Source organism: Peromyscus californicus, unplaced genomic scaffold (assembly GCF_007827085.1).
Source record: "Peromyscus californicus insignis strain IS unplaced genomic scaffold, ASM782708v3 Scaffold_12__1_contigs__length_115047231, whole genome shotgun sequence".
NCBI lineage: Eukaryota > Metazoa > Chordata > Mammalia > Rodentia > Cricetidae > Peromyscus > Peromyscus californicus.
Window position 1 is genome coordinate 95,836,301 of NW_026294413.1, and position 21,543 is coordinate 95,857,843.

General features: G+C 39.8%; 1 protein-coding gene and 1 non-coding gene across 4 annotated transcripts in view; both read left to right on the plus strand.

Moving 5' to 3' along the window:
- The window catches only part of Grid1 (glutamate ionotropic receptor delta type subunit 1), a 727,989-nt gene that overhangs the window by 576,383 nt on the left and 130,063 nt on the right, over positions 1–21,543 (plus strand). The window lies entirely within an intron of this gene.
- Positions 6,520–6,592, plus strand: Trnak-cuu (transfer RNA lysine (anticodon CUU)). The gene has a single exon. It is a non-coding gene; the product is annotated as a tRNA-Lys (tRNA).

Consider the following 21,543-nt stretch of genomic DNA (forward strand, 5'->3'; position numbering starts at 1 on the left):
CAGCACTAGTCTATATGCACAAACACAAGTATCTAGAAGGCAGTTTGAGAACATAATTAGTTAGCAAAACAACAGCTACTAAGGTTTGTTTTTCCATAGTAAATAATGAAAACACTTGCCTGGGACCTCCCTTGACCCCAAAGTCCTAGGCCCCTTTCTAACCTGCCCCTCTATTAGCACATAAAGGAGCCACCAAAAACATGATAGTAGTAACAGGAAGAGAAGGTGTGACGAGAGGCTGAAACTTCCTCAGCTCCAGGTTAGGCTGCCTCAGCACCAAGAGAGCTGTCCCTGTCAGAAAGACTAGACTGATTCAAAAGCATCTTTGAGAAAAAGAAAAACAGTTGTAAAAATAAATGGAGTGCCACCAGCATGCCAGTTGTATATACAGACTAGCCTCTAAATAACTCTGTGGCATGTAGGCATCCACTTCATTATTATTTCAGATGAAAAAAAAAATAGAACCGAGGAGGTTAAGTTACTTGCTCAGTCAAGTTCATGTGGTCTCTACAGGCAGGAGATACCATTTGAACCACAGTTGGATTCTCAAGCTGAGTCTCTATCCATTTTGTTCCCTTTTTCTCAGCTCATTTGATGGAGATGGGTCTTTGAGGGAGGGATGGACTCTTTCACTCCCCATATTCTCATGGGCTAACCCTTTAGCAGCAATAGCCTATATATCAGTCTCTCCTTGGGAAAATCCTATTCACTCTTTAGCTATATGATTGTATTTCACTCTTCTATTTGTCTTATCTTCCCTCAATCTTGGAGGCTCACAAGGTAACTTTTCTCCCTGCTCCTCTAAAGTACATTCTATCAGCTTTCTTCTTATGTAGCCCATGATTTTAATTACACTCTTTTATTCACCTTTCTGCCTTCCAGGCCATAAATTGTCTAGGACATGGGTTATGTTCCATTCATCTTTGTGATCTGGGCCTGTCAGATTCTGGCAGGTGGTAGACTCTAATAAAGACTTGGTTAATGAATGGCTATTTTGGTGATTTAGTAGAATGAATAGCTCTGTGAGCCATTGCTTGGATTTGGAAAAGAACCTTTCTTGTGGAAGCCCCCACCGTCTGTTGATCATCTGACCTGTCGGGCTAGTGGTTTGTGGACTTTCCCTTCTGTGGATACTTCACCACATCACTGATGTCAAGAGTGAGATGTCACATCACCGGATGGTAAAGGATAACATTAGAATATTTACTTACAGTTTTCCCTTAAAACTTGTTCAAGAAGTTCAGCTTTGCAGTATCCACTGTGCGACTTGACATTGATACTTATAAAGATGATAGACATTGATGCTCTACCATGATGCCCTGACCACCATGACAACCTGACAACAATGAGTGTATTCAAGGTGGCCACCTTGGATTAAAGGAAAAATATTACCTATCCCCCATTGGGCCATGTATTTAAGCACTTGGTCCCTAGCTAATAGTACAGTTTGGGTAGGCTAGGAACCTTCAGGAGATGCAGCCTTGCTGGAGGAAGTACTTCACTGAAGGTGGGCCTTGAGACTTTATAGCCTCACCCAACTTCCTGTTCATTCTCTCTGTTGTTTCCTGACAAAATATGATCTGCCAGCTGTCAGATCCTGCTGGCATGCCTTGTCTTCCTCATCACTATGAACTAGTTCTCTTGAACTAAGCCAATTAACTCTTCCTGGAGTTGCTTTTGGTCATGATATTTTATCACAGCAACAAAAATGTGATTAATGTAGTCACCTGGGCTGAAATTGAAACTGAGGCTGATGGAAGTATTGGTAGAACACCATACCACCCTCCTAGAGCATGATGGGAAGGAGGCCACAAGCTGCTGTGAGGCTCTCTCCCAATCTCCCCATCCCTACCCAGTTTATACTTACATTTGGGAGGCTGGCCTGAGAATCTGGCTTGAGAAGGTTTGCTGTGTCTCTTAGATTCTAATGAGGTATGAGACTTCCTGTATTTCTCTCTCAGTATGTAGCTGCAGGTTATAAAACCATCCAGTGAAAGTCTAAGCTGATTTATTGGGAACAAAGTATCCCACAGCTTTAGTTATAGTTACCTGGGCCCATTGTCTTTTTTTTTTTTCTGTGTAATGACTCAGGAAGTTGGCACATTTGATTATTCTATCATTTTGTCCTCTATCTATGTAGTCAATGGAAACTAAATGTAACTTGTATCTTCACAGTGTCAGGAAGTTGGCACATTTGATTATTCTATCATTTTGTCCTCTATCTATGTAGTCAATGGAAACTAAATGTAACTTGTATCTTCACAGTGTATCTCCGGGCCTTAGCTCTGGCTTGCCCTGCTGTGTTCTGGGTAGTCCCCTCACTTTACTGCTGTGTATGTTCCGAATGTCAGTGTTTCTCAACTACATGTCATGGAAGATCACTTATTTTTATTTTCAATCTGCCACCAAACTCACATTTTCATGAGGTATAAGATGATTTTCTAAAGCAATAAAATAAAAACTAAAATATACAAAATATAATTTCCTCCCTCTTCCCGTTAAAGAAGCTCATATATTCTGTAAAAATGCTGGATATTTATATAAGCACCCACTTTAGATTCCTCTACTACCCCCTGACGCCCTGGAAACACAATGAGGGCTGGCACTGGCCTCCAGAGTGTATATACTCTAAGCAGCACTGTGGTGTGGAGTGTGGATGGTAACCCAAGGGAAAAATGGGAATTTTAGAATACAGATGGCTTTGCAAAGAGCCATGGGATTTTATTTAATTGCAGTAAATTATAGTGTCTTGTAATTCATGCTTATATGAGAAAAAATTTATGGATAAAATCTAAATTTTAACTAAAATCACTCTTAGTAGAATGAGGGGCAGTTAAAGTTATCTGTTAACAAATAAAGCTATCAATATGAAATTGGCTGTGGACACTCCACTAGATCTTAATCTGAGCTCCCTATAAGCTTCAAGTCATATTGCTTACATCATATTATGAAATAAAACAATACAATCACATTCTAATGTTATAGGGAGATGGTTAAATATTCTATGTTACCAATAGAAATATTTAAAGTATCGAACTGGAACTGTGTTGATTAATTAGGCAGCACCTTGCTTAAAGTATATGTTGGGTCTTGAGTGTTCACTAATGACAATATGACCTATCAGATCTAGCAAGACATTGCATGGTAATATATTTCACCAGTGTTTCTACTTGTAAAAACTATAGTAAATACATATACATTATAACTTGTAATGTATATCATTCATAAATAAGCATCCATCTTCTGTATGGGATTTGATATTCTTTCAGAGGGGTAGTGTTAGAATATCCTCTGATAATGTGAAGTCACCTCCAAGGTCTTCCTGTCTTTGAAGTGTTTAAGCACTTTTCAGCTCCTATCCTGCAAGTGGAGGCTGGAATTTCAGGACCTCCTTCAGCTGGGATGTGAGTTCAGTGCTTCTCCTGAGATGTGATTCCCACCAACTCTAACTCATAAAGGGACTGAGGGCTGCCAGTGTGTGTGCTTTGGTCTTGCACTAATTACAGAGATCGTAAAGATACACTCAAGGGGCACATTGGCTCTTCCCACAGTTTATCTAGTGCAAGCTTCATTAAAGAATGTGTATTAAAGAAAGGCCATTTGGGGAAGACTGATGTGGTCTGTCCTGACTAGTTAGGGTAGGCTAACTAGCATAAGCATGGGGATGACACTTTCAGCAAGTACACACTCCTGGTTGCATAATGGCACAAAGGAATGGCTTTAAAGTTATGATTCAGTTTTTCTCATTATAAAACAAGTCAAGCTCCCTGTTGAATGTTTTAAAACACAGTGCATTTGAAAATAGATGCTGAACATTATTACCAAAATAATAGTTAGGGCTGGAGAGATGGCTCCGTTGGTAAAATGCCTGCTATACTGGAATGAGGACTTGAGTTCTGATCTCCAGCAGTCACATCAAAAAGTGAGTAACATGCCTGTAACCCATGTTCTGATGGGGAAGGCAAAGACAGGCAGAGCCTGGAAACTCACTGGCTAGCCAGGCTAGCCTTTGATGACCTCAAGGATCAGTGAAGAGACCCTGTTTTAAAACACCAGGTGGAGGGTCAGTGAGATGGCTCAGCATGTAAAATCACTTGCCTGTATAAGCCCAGTGACCTGAATTTGATTCATGAGACACTCTGTGGAAGAAGAAAATTACTCCCCAAACTTGTTCTGATCTCCACATGCACTATGGGATATGCATGCCTCTCCATGCTGATGATGAATGAACTTTAAAAAGTATGGTGGAGAACAATAGAGGAAGATACCCGACAATGACTTCTGGCTTCCACATGCCTTTGCACAAACATGTCTGCATATCTGCATGTAAACAAACACACAGGCATACAAACAGGCACTCACACATACATGTACACACATATACACTGAAAATATTATTAGGGCTGGGGATGTAAAAGAATGATTACCTGGCATGTGCAAGAATCTGAGTTTAATCCAACCCTGGAGAGAAAGACAGACCAGAGTAGGTCTTTATTAACTTGGTGGCTTTGGATCTATGTATATGATCTATTTTGTAGCTGAAGTTTTCTCTGGTCCTGCCCAGCCCCACAGACCCTGCAGCCGCTTATAAAATAATCACTCAGAAGCTTATATTAATTAAAACTGCTCGGCCATTAGCTCAGGCCTACCACTGACTAGCTCTTACATTTTAATGTTGCTAGAGTTTTCCTGCCTGGCCCACAGTCAGGGCAAATCTCTCTCACCCGCCAGTCCCAAGCCGCTCAAACCCAATCAAGTAAACACAGAGACTTATTTTGGTTACAAACTGTATGGCCGTGGCAGGCTTCTTGCTAACTGTTCTTACAGCTTAAATTAATCCATTTCTATTAATCTATACCTTGCCACGTGGCTTGTGGCTTACCGGTACTTTACATCTTCCTTATCCTGATGGCGGCTGGCAGTATCTCTTCGACTCAGCCTTCCACTTCCCAGCTCTATTCTCCTCCTTGTCCCGCCTATACTTCCTGCCTGGCCACTGCCAATCAGTGATTTATTCATTGACCAATCAGCAACACATTTGACATACAGACCATCCCACATCACTTCCCCTTTTCTTTTCTTAAAAAGGAAGGTTTTAACCTTTACACATCTCCAAAGTCAGCTTGGTATATTTGGGAATTTGGGCGTAGCTTCTCTTACTACTTCCTGCTGGAGGGGGGCGCTGTATCTTCTGGGGAAACAAAGAAAATTTTAGGATCATGGAGTAGTCCGTGAGGCTGTATCATCTGAGCCAGTTGTCTTGAAATGGTTCTGGATGTTGGATCATCTGGGCCATGGTGTCATCGGAGACCTTTCAGGTGGTCTTGGCTGGTCAAACCTGATGTGTCTTAATCTGGAACAAATCCATAGCCTCTTGCTTTCTGTGGAAACAAAAGAGACTCTTTTCCAAAGCAACATATCCTTACATCCAAATTTTGAAGTCAAAGTATCTTTAAAATATACATTTTGGCATAACTCAACAGCTTTTACAATCAAATGTTTTTCTGTAATTAAAAATCCCAAAGACAACACAATCCAGATTCTCTGTGTAATAGTCATCTCTATGTGGCTTATTTTTTATATTAATTTTACTGTCTCTTTAAAGACTTTATTTTTAAACCATGTATTTGTTTCTATACTGTATATATCACCTTTTTTTGTCTCTTTTAAGCCTACGTATATTTTACACACATTTTAAACTATTACATCTGAATCTGTCTTATTGTGAATCTATTGCTTTAAGCTGTAACAGCTGTGGCTGCTGGCTCCGCCCACCTCAGCTTCCCAACATGGCGGCAGTATGCTTACCGCCAGCTCTGGGAGCCATCGTGGGTCTATGCTTTTATCCAAGCAGCGTGTAGCCCAGAAACCTCTTTTTTTGTTTTGTACTGGCAAAGGCTAAATCCACAATGCAGCTTAATGTGCCACTTGCAGAGGCTTCATTCCCGCCATACGGGGGGCAGGTCGAGCGCACACGCTAGGAACCCGCCAGTAGCTCAAACCGGCAGCTGCCGCTCATTTGAGAGAGACAATTAGGAAGCTGTTTTTTAGCTCCCTTTTAGAATCTTTTTTCAGGTTTTAGGTGGAAACTCTTGCCACCACGTTGGACGCCATTTGTTGCTAGAGTTTTTCTGCCTGGCCCACAGTCAGGGCAAATCTCTCTCACCCGCCAGTCCCAAGCCGCTCAAACCCGATCAAGTAAACACAGAGACTTATATTGGTTACAAACTGTATGGCCGTGGCAGGCTTCTTGCTAACTGTTCTTACAGCTTAAATTAATCCATTTCTATTAATCTATACCTTGCCACGTGGCTTGTGGCTTACCGGTACTTTACATCTTCCTTATCCTGATGGCGGCTGGCTGTGTCTCCCCCTCCAGCTTCCTGTTCTCTCAATTTTCCTCCCTGTTAGTCCCTCCTATACTTCCTGCCTGGCCACTGCCAATCAGTGATTTATTCATTGACCAATCAGCAACACATTTGACATACAGACCATCCCACAGCACCTCCCCTTTTCTTTGCCCGGCTAGCTCAGTCGGTAGAGCATGAGACTCTTAATCTCAGGGTCGTGGGTTCGAGCCCCACGTTGGGCGCCATTTGTTGCTAGAGTTTTCCTGCCTGGCCCACAGTCAGGGCAAATCTCTCTCACCCGCCAGTCCCAAGCCGCTCAAACCCGATCAAGTAAACACAGAGACTTATTTTGGTTACAAACTGTATGGCCGTGGCAGGCTTCTTGCTAACTGTTCTTACAGCTTAAATTAATCCATTTCTATTAATCTATACCTTGCCACGTGGCTTGTGGCTTACCGGTACTTTACATCTTCCTTATCCTGATGGCGGCTGGCAGTGTCTCTTCGACTCAGCCTTCCACTTCCCAGCTCTATTCTCCTCCTTGTCCCGCCTATACTTCCTGCCTGGCCACTGCCAATCAGTGATTTATTCATTGACCAATCAGCAACACATTTGACATACAGACCATCCCACATCATTTTAACTCAGCCTATTTCTGTTAATCTATATGTTACCATGTATTCCATGGCTTTACCTGTGTGCCGTTACATGCTGTTCCCTGGACGGCAGGCTGGAGTCTACTGACTCAGCCTTCCACTTAGCAGAATTCTCCTTGTCTGTTTATCCTGCCTACACTTCCTGCCTAGCTACTGGCCAATCAGCTTTTTATTTATCAACCAGATAGAGTTATCACAGCATACATAACATCCCACAGCACTATTATCTATCTTTCATATATCCCCGTACCTCATAATACACAAAACACACACACACACACACACACACACACACACACACACACACACACACACACACAGAGATTTATTCATGGTTCCCTTCCTTTAACCTATACTGACCAAAAAGCCACTGAAGAATTGAGCTGTGCTAAGACCAAAGGGTCTTAGAGTATTTTCTTCCATGTTGCCAAAGGCATCAGACCAAATAGCTGAACCCACATGAATTCACTGATGTGACAGGCATTGTCTCAGTGGGTATGACAAGAGTCCTGCTGTTCCCAGGCTGCAGTAGCTGTCTATTCTTATTTTGAATGCTATCTTCCTTGTGTCACAGGTGTCTCCTGCACAAACCATGCCTAAACTCTTCCCCAGACCTGCCTTTAGGCCTTGTTTCTTAGAGCCAACTGGATCTGTTCTAAAATCTTCTTCCTTCACTTGCAGGGCACTTAATCTCATTTACAGCATCACTGCTAAGAGAAGGGAGCTGTACGTAAGGCAGCCAGAAGCAGTGATGGACAAGGTTCTGCAAGGCTTCCTGCCCCATTGAATTGTATTCTTATAAGTTCTTTGCTCTTTTCTCAAGCTTGCAAGAATGTAAACCCCCAGAATACCCCTCTGCCTCGGGTGCCTTTAGTTCCTAGCCTCCCTTCCCCTCAACCCACCAGCACATCCTGTTTTTTTTTTTTTTAAACCAACTAAACATTTCTCCAGTAGTTACAAGATTCCCTTTCTCATTATCACAAGGCATTTGGGATCATGACATTTTCTCATGTTAGTATAGATGAACACTGATAACAACAACATGACTATTAGGCATCCCTGGTAATGGTGATTACCTCTAACAATCATTTCATTTTTGAGACAGTCTTGCTTAGGGCAGCCTCATATTCACTGCCTTCCTGCTTTGGCCTCCAAGTGCAGGGATTACTGATGCTCTGACAGGCCCCTTTATGGTTGTTAATGTTATGTACAGGGGGTTGATTCTAACTTCTTAACAATTCTCACACAATTGGATTTTTGGTAGTTCCTCTTTTTGTTTGCTTTAGATATTGTGTTTTGTTCCCTGATGATCATCATGGTGTATAACTTTTGTATTTGACATTAATATATAGAATTTTTTCAGTAGAAAAATCCCTAGAATTGACATTACTTGTCAAGGGATGTATTTGTTGTGCTCTGGATACATAGTGTTTTTGCCCCCAGTGGAGAAAGTTTGCCCAGTAATAAATTGTACTAATCTCACTGTATCACCACTAGGTATTGCACTCAAAAATACTTTTATATGCTTGCAACTTGCTTGTTTGTTGTTGGGTTGAATGTATTTCTATGTTTGCTAGATAGTTGACTGTTTTCTTCTATGGAAGTTTTTATTCTTGTTTTCTTTCTTTTTAATAGTTCTATATGGCTTGTGTCACAAGATATTTTGTTCTTGTAAGAACAAATCACAGTTGATGATAAGATGCTAAAACTCCTAGTTGACCGTGGATAAGAAGGGGATTGCATCCCTCTGAATTTTAGTTGAGGGAAATCTCCATATGGTATTATGTCAATATTCTTACAGATCCGCAGAGGTGCATATATATGTTCTTGCTGGAATTTAGCTAATGATAGAGATAGGTATGGATACCTGCATTGTCTATGAAAACATTAGTGATAGTTGTGCTGGCTAGTTTATGTCAACTTGACACAAGGTAGAATCATCAGAGAAGAATCTTAATTGAGAAAATGCTTCTATAGTGTTGGCCCATAGGCAAGTCTTTAGGGCATTTTCTTGATAGATGATTGGTGTGTGAGGGCCCTGCTTCCAGTTCCTGAACTGCTTGAGTTCCTGTCCTGACTTTCTTTAATGATGGGTTGTGGCGTGGAAATATAAGACAAATAAACCTTTTCCTCCAAAAGTTACTTATAGCCATGATATTTTATCACAACAATAGAACCCTAACTAATATGATAACATTAGCTCTTGTCATGTGCCTGCTCTGTGCCAGGCATGTTAATAAGTGGTAAGGGTACCACTGAATGGGTCAAGTAACCTATATTCCAATGAAAAGAAATTGACAAAAAAAAGGCACAGAACTTTTAGCAATCAAGTAATAATATAATATGGATAATTTCTATAATCATACTTAGTATAAAAAATGAAACAGGAAAATAGAGAGGGACTTCCTGGGGAAATCTATTTAGACAGGGTTGGCAGGGAATTCCTTCCAAGGCAAGAGGACTGACAGATGCCACAAGACAACCGAGAGTAGTTATAGGGTAAATGTTTCTGGAAGAAGCTTGTACACCAGCTGGAGATGGTTCTGGAATGTTGAGAAGAAGAAAGCACGTTAGTGTGGCTATTTTCAGTACCCGGACGTGGTGGGATGCAAAATTTTAGCTTCTGAGATCAGAGCATGTAGTTTCCGTAGATCACGCTTAATAATTTGGGTCATATTTTAAATGGATGCCAAGAGAACATTTTAAATGAAGGAGTAAGATGAAACGATTGTACTTCTAAAATACCACTCTACCTATTATGTGGTAGATGAATTTTGGTCCAGACAGGCTAGACTGTTATTTTGAGAGTCCTAATACAATAATGGTTTGTTTCTTGTTCACACAGCTTAGCGTGGCTAGATATGTCTCAAAGGACTATTTTCTCCATGCATGGATCCAGGCGACATCTGTCCTTTGGCTCCACCCTATCAACATGTGAGCTCCAAGGTAGCCACTAAAGATAGAATGAAAGCATAATTACATACTCTCCTATGCCCTGGGCTCAAATGCTCCTATTTCACTCATGTTTCCTTTATTAGAATTCAGGCATCTTTCCTACAACTTCACTGGAAACAAAAGACTGAGAACTTCAGGGTAAAATGTTGATACCCCGATGCATAGTAAATACTTGGAATCACAGGAGGCCAGCAAAGAAACCAGGTAACGGTTACAGAGCAGTTCTAGTGAGCAAAGTGATGATGGCTCCTGAGACAGGACAGGCAGTAAATGGGACCGTTCAGTTTCCAGATGTATTCCAGAAATAGCTGGCAAATTCTTTTCACATGCTGACGGAATTAGGGCTGACCTTGCCGTCTTTGTCGTCAGCAAATAGGTAGATGATAGAGTTCATGACTCAAAGTAGGAAGATCTGGAAAACCAGTTTAGAGTCTGAAGTGTGTCTAAGAAACTTGAGAGTCAAAAGTTCACTTTGTAAATTATTGTCTCTGAGTTGTCTGTGCGGTCTCCAACAGAGATATCAAGCTGGAGCCTGAATATTTGAGTCTGGAGCCCAGGGAAGAAATATGAGCCAGAAATGTAAATTTAGAAGTAATCAGAACATTGGTGAATTTAAAATTCACAGAGACCTCATCAATGTTATTGTATTTTCTGTTCTCAGTAAAACAAAGTGGCTAGAAAGAGTTCAATGGTTTCCTCAAGGTCATTGTTAACATGTGATTGAGGTAGGATTCAAATTTATATTCTCTCTCAAGCCTTGGTATTTGTAAATGATAACCTGCTGTGAAAGGAAAATCAGTTTTCTGCAATGAAATGTCACTGCGCGTATCATCCATACTTCAGGGCAGGCCCCATGCCCAGGAATAGTTGACCAACACAAATGGACTCTGGGGTGTGTGTGTGTGTGTGTGTGCATGTGTGCATGTGTGTATTTACTCTTTGTTTTGTTTTGGGTATTTTTTTGTCTTATTGATTTTATGTTTGGTTTTAGTTTTTTTCTTCTTTTTCTTTTTGAGCAAGACAGAGAAAAAGCATGAAGTTGGGTGGGCAGTGAGGTGGGGAGAATCTGAGAGGAGTTGGGGGAGGGTAAATAATATGATCAAAATACCTTGTGTGAAAAAATTTGAATAAGAACCAAAGAAAATAAAAGAGTGAAGAGGTACATATCAATTATTACCATATAGACACATAAATAAAGGATGTATAATATATTAATTAATTTGATTTAATTATCCCATTTTTACATAAATCAAAATCATACTGTACTCCATAAAAATGTGTAGTTATGATTTGCAAATTTAAAAATCAATTTACATCTTCTCAAAGATATAATGAACTTTAAAATGTTTGTTATTAATACAACATCCTCTTTGTAGTCCATCTTAGAGCTCTCAGCCTTTTGTTTACGTGTAGTTTCATGGTTAAGGGGTTAGATATTAAAAATCCATACCTTCTTCCTTTTGGTTGATGATAATGGAACATCAGGGAGTCCCATTAGTTGAGTAAGGCCACCTGCTATTAATCAGGCAACTAGTAAGCTTCTTCACTCTGACAGTGAGTTGTTGTGTAGAGCCTCTTGGTCTGCCAGGAACTCTGTGAACATTATGTTTCATTCCATTCTTTTCTATTCATGGTGTGGTTGAAAATGTCCTGAAGATTGTTGTGAACTTAGGGTTTTGAAGGTCACATGTAGACAGACACTCAGCTGCTGACATTGAGGGGACACACAACCATGGGGACAGTTGCACCTTACTACTGTGACTTATTTCCTGTCTATGCCTTATAGTTCAGCAGAGTCAAATCTTTATCACATTTTACTGAGGAATATGTTGATGCTTTTCTGTTTGTATTGTTGTAGAAAGAAATGGTTTATTCAGTTCAGATCCAAGTTATCTATACATCTAAAGAAGACTCCCTGGGACTGAAATAAAATGCTATTTACTATTTGTAATTGTAAAGCAGAAAATTAGAAGTAGGTAAAGCCACCTTCCACCTCCTACTCAGCCTCAGATTGTGAGCTTATTTGTGCTCCAGGCTTCTAATATCCCTAACATAAATATTTTCAAAATCTCTATCTCTTGATTCCCATTTCCCAATGTCACCTCAGTTTTGTATAGTAATCATTCCCAGAATGCATTTTATCTCACCTATTATCACCCTAATGTTTGCTATCTGGCTGGACTGGCTGGTTTTGTGTCAAGTTGATACACTAGAGTCATCAGAAAGGAAGAAGCCTCAACTGAGAAAATGCCTCCGTAAGATCCAGTTGTTAGGCATTATTAGTGATCAATGCAGGGAGGGCCCAGTTCATTTTAGGTGGTGCTATCCCTGGGCTGGGGGTCTTGGTTTTTATAAGAAATAAGGCTGAGCAAGCCATGAGGAGCAAGCCAGTAAGCTGAACCCCTCCATGGCCTCTGCCTCAGCTCCTGCCTCCAGATTCCTGCCCTGCTTGAGTTCCTGTGCTGACTCCCTTCAATGATGAACAGTGATATGGAAGCGTAAGCCAAATAAATCCTTTCCTTCCCTAGTTGCCTTTTGGTCATGGTGTTTAGTTGCAGCAACAGAAACCCTACCTTAGACACTGGGTAAGGATGATTATTTTACTCTGGTGCTCTTGATCTAAGAAGATCAAGGGACTTCTGAACCTTCAAGCTAAGAGGAAGAGACAAAGGGGGAGGTGCTCAGTCCTGTGAGGTTTCCAAGTTGAACCGGAGAAATTATGTAGCTCTAAGAATGTTAAAATGTGAAGAAAGTGGGAGTTGCCGAAATACTGAGCTCACGAATTTTACTGGGTTCTGCGTCTTGTCAACTGTGGTAGAGTTCAGGTGAGATACTTAACCATGGAAATGAAAAGCCTTGGGAATGCTCTTCTTTCCCTTTTCCTGCCTGCCTCCAACTCTCCTTTTCCTTTCTTCCTCCATTAAATAAGCATGTGCTGCTGTAGATTCTACAGTGTGCAGAGGGAGTACTTTGTGAGGGGTGTCCAGTGTACTCATATTCAAAAGTTCTAGGTTTACTTCCAAATGGATTATTTAATAGAGATAGAAAAAGACACTTGGACCTCAGTTTTCCCATCTTTAATTCTTTCTTACTATCCTCATTCTTTTCTGCCCCTTTTCTTCATCCCTCACGTCTTCCTTCCTCCCCACCTGCCTTCCCCTCTTTAGTGCTGAGGATAGAATTGAGAACCTTGTCCATAAAAGCAAACACTCTACTCTTGAGTTATATCCCCAGACAATCCTCAGTTTCTTATCAGAAAAGTTGAGACCAGTAATTTCATTTTTACTTAACTCATAAAATATATGGAACACTCAGAGTTCTTGTATGTGACAGATTTGTATACTGTAAACATATCCATCATTGTTCAAGAGGCATTATTTTAGAGGCCCTGGGAATACAGAAAGGGATAAACTAGTCCATGTTTATAAGATGAGCACAAGGTCAAATACATCAGAGACTGTTACTGTCGATGCATAACAAATGACCCAAGCATTTGATGGCTTAAAACAGCAATAATTAAATTATATTATATCCTATTATAATAATTATATTTTATTTTATTTTATCTCACAGATTCTAAATGCTTGGCTGGCTGATATTTTGCTCCTTGTGACACTTAGTTATACTCAGGAGGGCTCAAGAGGGTTCATTTGCATGACCAGTGCCTTGATAAAGGGTATTGGAAGGTTGAGCTCATCTGGAACTCTCTACAAGGGCACCTGCATTCAGCATTTTCTGCACTGAGACCTTAGAACTGTTGAATTACTCACATGGCAGCTGGCTTTCCCTAGAGTAAGAGTCATGGAAGGATCAAGTGGACCTTCAGAAGTCATGTGATAGTTCTTCTTCCTCCAAAACTTACACATTATGAGTGAAACTAGGTCAAGAATGCCAAAGCCTCATTCCATTATGACTTTGGCTCAAAGTTCACAATATTACCAGATTGAGGTACAAATGAAGATCCTTGGCTATAGGTTATTGGTTTGCAGGGTAGTCCCTGCAATCTGAAGATCTCAGTCTGAAGAGTCATATGATTTCATGCTCAACATGCAAGGGAGGAGAATAAGGAGAGAGGCAATGAACATTCCCATCCATAAGGGAGAAATTAGGCACACCATGACCACAGGCACATTGTGGTTCTGATATCCAGCTGGGCTAAGCTGGATAGCTCTGTGATTAGAACCTGTTGCTGCTTCAAGACAGGAGTCTCTTGAATCCAGCCTTTGTGATACTTCACTCTGCTTTTTGTGTGATACTTACCTTCCCATTAAAGCTATACATTTTGGTTTCTGATAGTCTTCTCAGCTTTTTTTCTGCCTACAAAAGTAAAGAAATTTGAAAAGAATTTCATTTTGTATTCTCTCAGTTCAGTTTAGTAGACTTAGTGCTTCTGCCAATATAAGTCCTTTAAGAACTGTGTGGTTTGATTGTTAAGTTTGTTGATTGCTTATTGCTTTAGATGATAGTGCACCTATGCATTTCTTTGAGACTCGATCTTCTATTCTTTGAATTTCCTTAGGGATTCTGTGGAGTTTTAGAAATTCTGTTGTCTCAGAGACATTCATGATGTGCACCCTTGGATATCTCCTTGTTTCTCTGAAAGGTCTCTAAGACACCATCTTAAACAATTATGAGGTCTTAAGAAATGGTTTTACAATCAACTTTTACTTTCCTGGGACCACATTCTGGGTTTTTTTTTTCCCTGAGAACTCTTCAGGATTTTATTTTGAATTGAGAATATTTCTTATTTTTGGAGCTTTCTATAAGAAGATACAGGGATGAAAAATAATTTTATTTTCAAATACAACCTATCTTGGGTTCTATATATCACCCCTAAGTTCTGCTTTAAAGTATACTTTCTTCTCTAGTTCAGCTGTGACCTAGCTTTGTGTTTGTGCATGATTATAATATGTAGGAAAAACAAAGGCTATGTAAAATTCTGCCTATAGTGTTCAAATCCATTAGTTTATTTATCAAACCTCCTACTTTTCATGTTAATGCAGGGGGCATTGTTCTCACCTTTTTTTTTAATCACTGTGTAACAAAAACAATTTTATTTCATCTTCCAATATTTTCCATTGAATTCTTGTAGACCATTTATTTCTTTGCACTTTGTATTCACAAGAAGTTTTCCTTAGCGTCCTTCAAGCTATTTCCCCACTTAGGCTCAAAGCCAATTGCCAAATTTTATAATTTTTTGTTATGCTTATACCATATTACCAGGTGTCAAATTCTGTCCAAATAATTATCAGCACATTACAAAACTTAGTACTATAAGCGTTTATAAATTCTGTATGTCCACAGTTTGGACAATACTTAGCTTTCCAAGTCCTCTAGTGGTGTGAACTGAGGTCATTTGGTAGTACCCCCTGGTGGATGGGCTAGTCCTAAGAATTCAAAATGGATGTACTACATTTCAGAGTGTTGGAGTACTACATGCCAGAGGTCGTAGGAATGATGATCTCATTTGGGACTGTCAACTGGAATGCTCAGTTGGTCTACCTAAGCATGATGACCTCTGTGTTGTACTATTTACATTGCATATGGAGCATCTAAATGGTTGTCAGTTGCCAGTTAATGAGGGTAATTCTATCTTCCAAGAGAATTTTGACAATGTCTCAGATATTTTTATTGACACCCTGAGGGATGCTATTGGCATCTAGTTGATAAAGGTTAAAGATGCTGCAAAACATTTTATAAGCAATAGAATAATAAGTCCTCCATAAAAAAGACAAAGAATTGTCTGGCCCGAAATGCCAGTCGATGTCAAGGGTGAAGATCCTTGTTGTTGACTGAGTATCTCAAGAGAACAAAGCAGAGGGTGCCTGACATTTTCCAGCCACACTTCAGTAACATGCAGTGTGAGGTTCAGGCCAGATTGAAGGGAAGATGGAGTTGACTATTTTGCTATTGTTTTGTGTGTTTGTTTGTTTTTGTTTTTGAGATAGTATCTCACTATATAGCCCTGGCTATCCTGGAACTTGCTGTATATTTTCAGTTGGCCTTGAAATAACAGAGACTCACTTGTTAAATTCTACTTTTGTTTTTTGAGACAGGGTTTCTCTGTGTAGCTTTGTGCCTTTCCTGGAACTCATTCTGTAGCCCAAGCTGGCCTTGAACTCACAGAGATCTGCCTAGCTCTGCCTCCCAAGTGCTGGGATTAAAGGCGTGTGCCACCACCACCTGGCTAAATTCTACTTTTAATAGGAGATGGAGAAGTCCCTTTACAACAGAGCATGCAGGGAGTTCCAATGGCATGGTACTTATATGACAGAAAAGTGTGTGGAAGGACCAATGTCAGAATAACCTTTAGAGATACAGTCTGATATAGGAACTGATAGGGAAATCTGAATGTGACATAGGCCAGGAACAAGCGTTAGCATATTGTGTTAAGAATGCAGGAAGACCTGCCACATCTGCTCAGGGGGAGAAAATAAGTTTCTTCAAACACGACAAACAACTTAATAAACAACAAATTAAATCTTTGGAGAAAGATAGTTCTTTGGAAATGCGATTCCGGCAAATGGGAGATTGTTCTGGAAAAAGGAAACAATAGAATAAATGTACTGATAATTAAGAACTCATAAGTAATGTCCACTTTGCTTACTCCAATCTCCAACTTCATGAGTAAAGTTGGTAAGAACCCCTTAAACTCACCTAATATTTCACCATAATGATCATGTGGCCATAAAGCCTTGGTAATTTATTGTCTGGTCATTTGTGGGAAAGTTTGCTGTATCCTAGGTACAATGTCTTTGTTCATTCACTAGATATTTTGAACTGTGTGCTATGGCCCAGAAATCATGTCAGATGTTTAGTATGTGGCAGTGAAAAAAAAATAAACCAAATATTCTATGTAGCATGAAGGGTGTTTTTTCACAATTACAGTGTTTTAGGAAGTGAAGAAAATAGCCAAACCCTGTGCTTGATAATATTGTAAACACTTAGGATAAGTGACCTAGAAAGGTTTTATCCAAAGTAGAACTCATCAGGTAAGAGCAGCCAGATGAGAAAGAGCCAAGCATGGGATGTGAATGAGAGATAAGCATTAGCAGGGATGAGAAAGAAGGCTGTATCAGAGCTCTTTAACAGAGGGGACCTTGGCTCCAGAGAGAAAATAACCGGCAGCCAATGTCATTGGCTCAGGGTCGGGATTAGAGGGACAGGTGGAAAGTTAGTGTTGGTTAAATTTAAAGGATAGTCATGGACTGTAGCTAGAGTTTTCCTGCCTGGCCCACAGTCAGGACAAATCTCTGTCACCTGCCAGTCCCACAGCAGCTCAGACCCAACCAAGTAAACACAGAAACTTATATTGGTTACAAATTGTATGGCCATGGCAGGCTTCTTGCTAACTGTTCTTATAGCTTAAATTAATCCATTTCCATTAATCTATACCTTGCCACATGGCTTGTGGCTTACCGGCAACTTCACATGCTGTTTCTCATCATGGCGGCTGACAGTGTCTCTCTGACTCAGCCTTCCACTTCCCAGCTTTATTTTCCTCCTTGTCCCGCCTATACTTCCTGCCTAGCCAATGGCCAATCAGTGTTTTATTTATTGACCAATCAGCAACACATTTGCCATACAGAACATACCACAGCAATGGACCAGCTCTTAATGAGTCTTGGAGAGCTTGGAAAGGATTGTCCATATTTAATGAAAGAAGATGTGAATTTTAGGAGGAGATGACAATAAAATAATTTACATCTTAAAAAATAAAAGAAGGAAAACTCTAGAATTTTGTAGAGGTTAAATAGATAAGAATATTGATAAATCAAAGTTCTAGACAAGATATAATGGTGCTATAAGCCAGTGGCTATGTTTCTCAAGCTTTACTGTGCCTGTGTATCACCTGGTTAGATTCAGACACTGATTCAGTTGACATGGGATGTACTCAAGGTGATATTCTGATGATGGTTCACATACCGTACATACCAACAAAGGTCTAAAGTAATGACAAAACGCCTTCTTAATGAGCCATTTTGTTGATGGATTAATTAATTAACTATTGATTAGTTGTGGTGCTGAGGATCAAACCCAGGACCTTGTGAATGCTAGGTCTGTCCTCTTCTACTGAGTTCCATCTACTGCCTTAAATGTCATTTATCTGATCTGTTTTACTAATACTTTCCCACAATTTGAAATACTAGTTTTCAACACAAAATCATTTGGAAGAGAAAACCTAGCTCAGAGACTTTGAGCCATAGTAAATAAGTCAGCACTGAAGGAGCCAGCCTTCTGTAGAGCTTCAGATATGGGGCATAACATAGGTTTGTTAAAAGCTAGAATTTTCAGGAAACATGATATCACAGGCAATAATGAGGAAATGCCCAGGGGGTGGTGAAACACATTAATTTCCTAATAAGATTTTATTGAGTGAATCAAAATGAAGAAGCAATAGTTTCTGTCTTAAAAGAGAGCGAGTCTATTTCTGAATAGATAGATATGAAATTTTAATATATCACACAGAGCATTACCATAGCTCTATGTCAGAACATTATAGGTTTGACAAAGGGAGATGCTCCCTCCTGAAGATATGAGGTGATCATAGGAGTGAATTTTAAAGGGTGAGCAAGAATCAAAGAACAAAGGGAAATGGAAGTGGCCAGTGAGGAGACGGCCCGAAGTGTAGAGAGTATATGGTGGAAGACAACCTGGCACTTTTTTCAATATAGAGAGAGACTCCTAGACCAGGCTGTCAGAAAGCAGCCTGTCAGAATTCAGACGTGTGACTAATGTGCACTGTATAGTTAATTCTAGTCAGTACAAAATAATGAGATTTAGAAAGCCGGTAGTATGGGTTTGAGCATAGCATAGACATGAGAGAAAGAAATGGACTCTCATGAAAGCTATAGATAAGGGTATTTGAACCCAAGGAAAAGGTATGACCAGTTGAAGTAACTTGCCAAAGATCCCAGGCTCACAAATGGAAGATATGGGATTCCAGCCTGGCATTCTGAGGCACCATTACTAGAAAATTCAGTTTATTTGAGGAGACAAAACCAATACACCTAAGACAATTAAGGAGAGATACAAAGCCAACCTTGCAGCCATAAGCTAGATCACTGTGTAGTTTCAAAATGAAAATCGCTTTATTGTTTTTCTTATGATTATAAAAGCAATGCTTCCTCTCTGTAAAACAATTCACACATTACAGAACTGTGTTGTGCCAGAGAGAATGTTCCCTGTAATCTTATTGCTCCAACAATGCCAGAAACAGCCACTTAAAGCAGCCTTTGTGTTTAGGCAAATGTGTGGATCTTCTCACAGAATGAAATGAGCATTAGAAAAAGTTAAAGCATGCTATTTTAAATATTATATAATTACCATCCTCATGGAATTACCTTTTTTTGCATGTTATGATTTTTTTGAAGCAGAGTTGTTATGCAGCCCAGGCTAGTCTTGAACCCATGAAACTCTTCTTGCCTCAGCCCCACCCCCCATGTGCTAGAATTAAAAATGTGTGCTGCTGCTCATGGCTTTATTTAAACTGGTGCACTCAGTTTTTCTAGATGGATGGGCGTGTTGGTTTTTTGTCTTGTGGCTGTGACAATACTCTGACAAAAGCAACTTAATTAAGATAGAGTTGATTTCCTCTCACAATTCGAGGTTGATAGATCATCTTGGTGGGAAACTTGAGGATGGCTGCTTACATTACATCCACACCAAGGAGGCAGAGAGAGAGAGAGATATGAATGTCTGTGCTCAACTCAATTTCTTCTTTTTATTCAGTTCCGAACTCCAGCCCATAGAATGGTACTACCCACAGTTAAAGTTGGTCTCCCACCTTAATTAGATAACCCCTCACAGGCACACCCAGAGGCCTACATCTATGGGATCTCTCACAGAACTGCCCACAGGCTGCTCTCCTAGACTGTTTCTAGATCTTGTCGAATTGACAGTCAGCAATCACAGCAGGCAATTTCTTGGTCACTTGATGCCATCTAGCTACAAGTAGTTAAGGCACCATCACTCAAGTGTAGTGTCATGGGTTATATTGCTGCTTTGAGAATCCTTCCCTCTAATCATCCTTGCCAAATGGCCATAGACATAGCAGATGACAAGTTGGTCCCACTCTCTAGCACATGGCTTCATCATTTTCAAAATGTTTATTTGAGCACATAAGGCATTTCGAGGCAATTATCTGTACCCATTTGATGTGTACAGATAAATGCATCCTAGTGCATAGTTACCAGCACACTCAAGATATCGAACACTTCCATTATTCACACGAACCACTGTTTCCTATTGCATGTGATACTTCCCTTGTAATCTCAGCCTCAGGCAACCATGGATCTATTTTTCATTTCCTGTAATATTGCCTTTATGAGAATGTCATATAAATAGAATCATGAAGTATGGAGTCTTTTGTGTCTGGCCTGATTCACTTACTGTAATACTTCCTAGCTTCATCCATGTTGCTGCATGTGTCTGGAGCTTGCTGCTTTCTATTTCTGAGATAGTATTTGGTTGCATAAATATACCACAGTTTGTTTATCCATTCACCAGTTGACCAACTTGGAGCTTCTGTTTTATTTTGCTATTATGACTAAAGCTTCTATGAAAATTCTCATACAGATCTTTTTATGAGAATATTTTACATTTCCCTTATAGAATGCCTAGAGGTGGATTTGCTGGGTTGTATGGTAAGTGTATGTTTATTTCGTACGAAATTACCATACTGTCTTCTTGTGTGGCTGCATGTTTTGCATTCCAGATTTTCAACGGCACTTGGTAATATCCATCTTGGATTTGGGCTAGTTTAGTGAGTTTTTCATTTTCTTGTGTTCAGAAGCACAGCATACACATTTTATATATATATATATATATATATATATATATATATATATATATACACACACACACACACACACACACACATACACACATACATACATATATATGTGTATATATATATATATATGGCTTTGAAGTGTGTTCTTTGTGAAGACAAGTTCTTTCTCTACTTTTGAAAATCAGGTGTAAGTTTTCTTCAGACACACCCACTGTGAGTCCTTTACTGAGTATATGTAGACTCAACACTGTCCCATCACTCTTGGATGCTATGTCATGATTCTTTTTCCTCAACTTTACTTAGTGAGAATTCGGTAGTATGTGTGACCTTCTTGCCTGTGCATGTATCTTAAAGGATTTCTCCTTTGCTGGAACTGCTAGAGAAAAACAAAGAGGAAATACTTCATAATATGCATAGGCTAAAACTTCAGTGAACAGGACTCCAGTCGTCCCAGAAATGATCCTGAGAATTGACAATTGGGATTACATGAAATACAGAGAACTGCACAGCAAAGGAAACTGTCATCAGAGTGGATAGACTATAAAATGGTAGAACTCTTTGCCAACTTCCCTTTAGACAGGGTAGCTGTAATATTGATAGTCTATAAAGAACTACAGAATTAAACACCAAATAAACAAATCTTCTAGTCAGTAAGTAGACTAGTGAACTGAACAGACAGTTCTCAGGCCAGAAAACTTTTTCAAAAATGTTCAATACCCTTGACCATCAGAGAAATGCAAATTAAAACTGCTTGGAATACTCTGGTTTCTCTTTAGAATGCATAAAT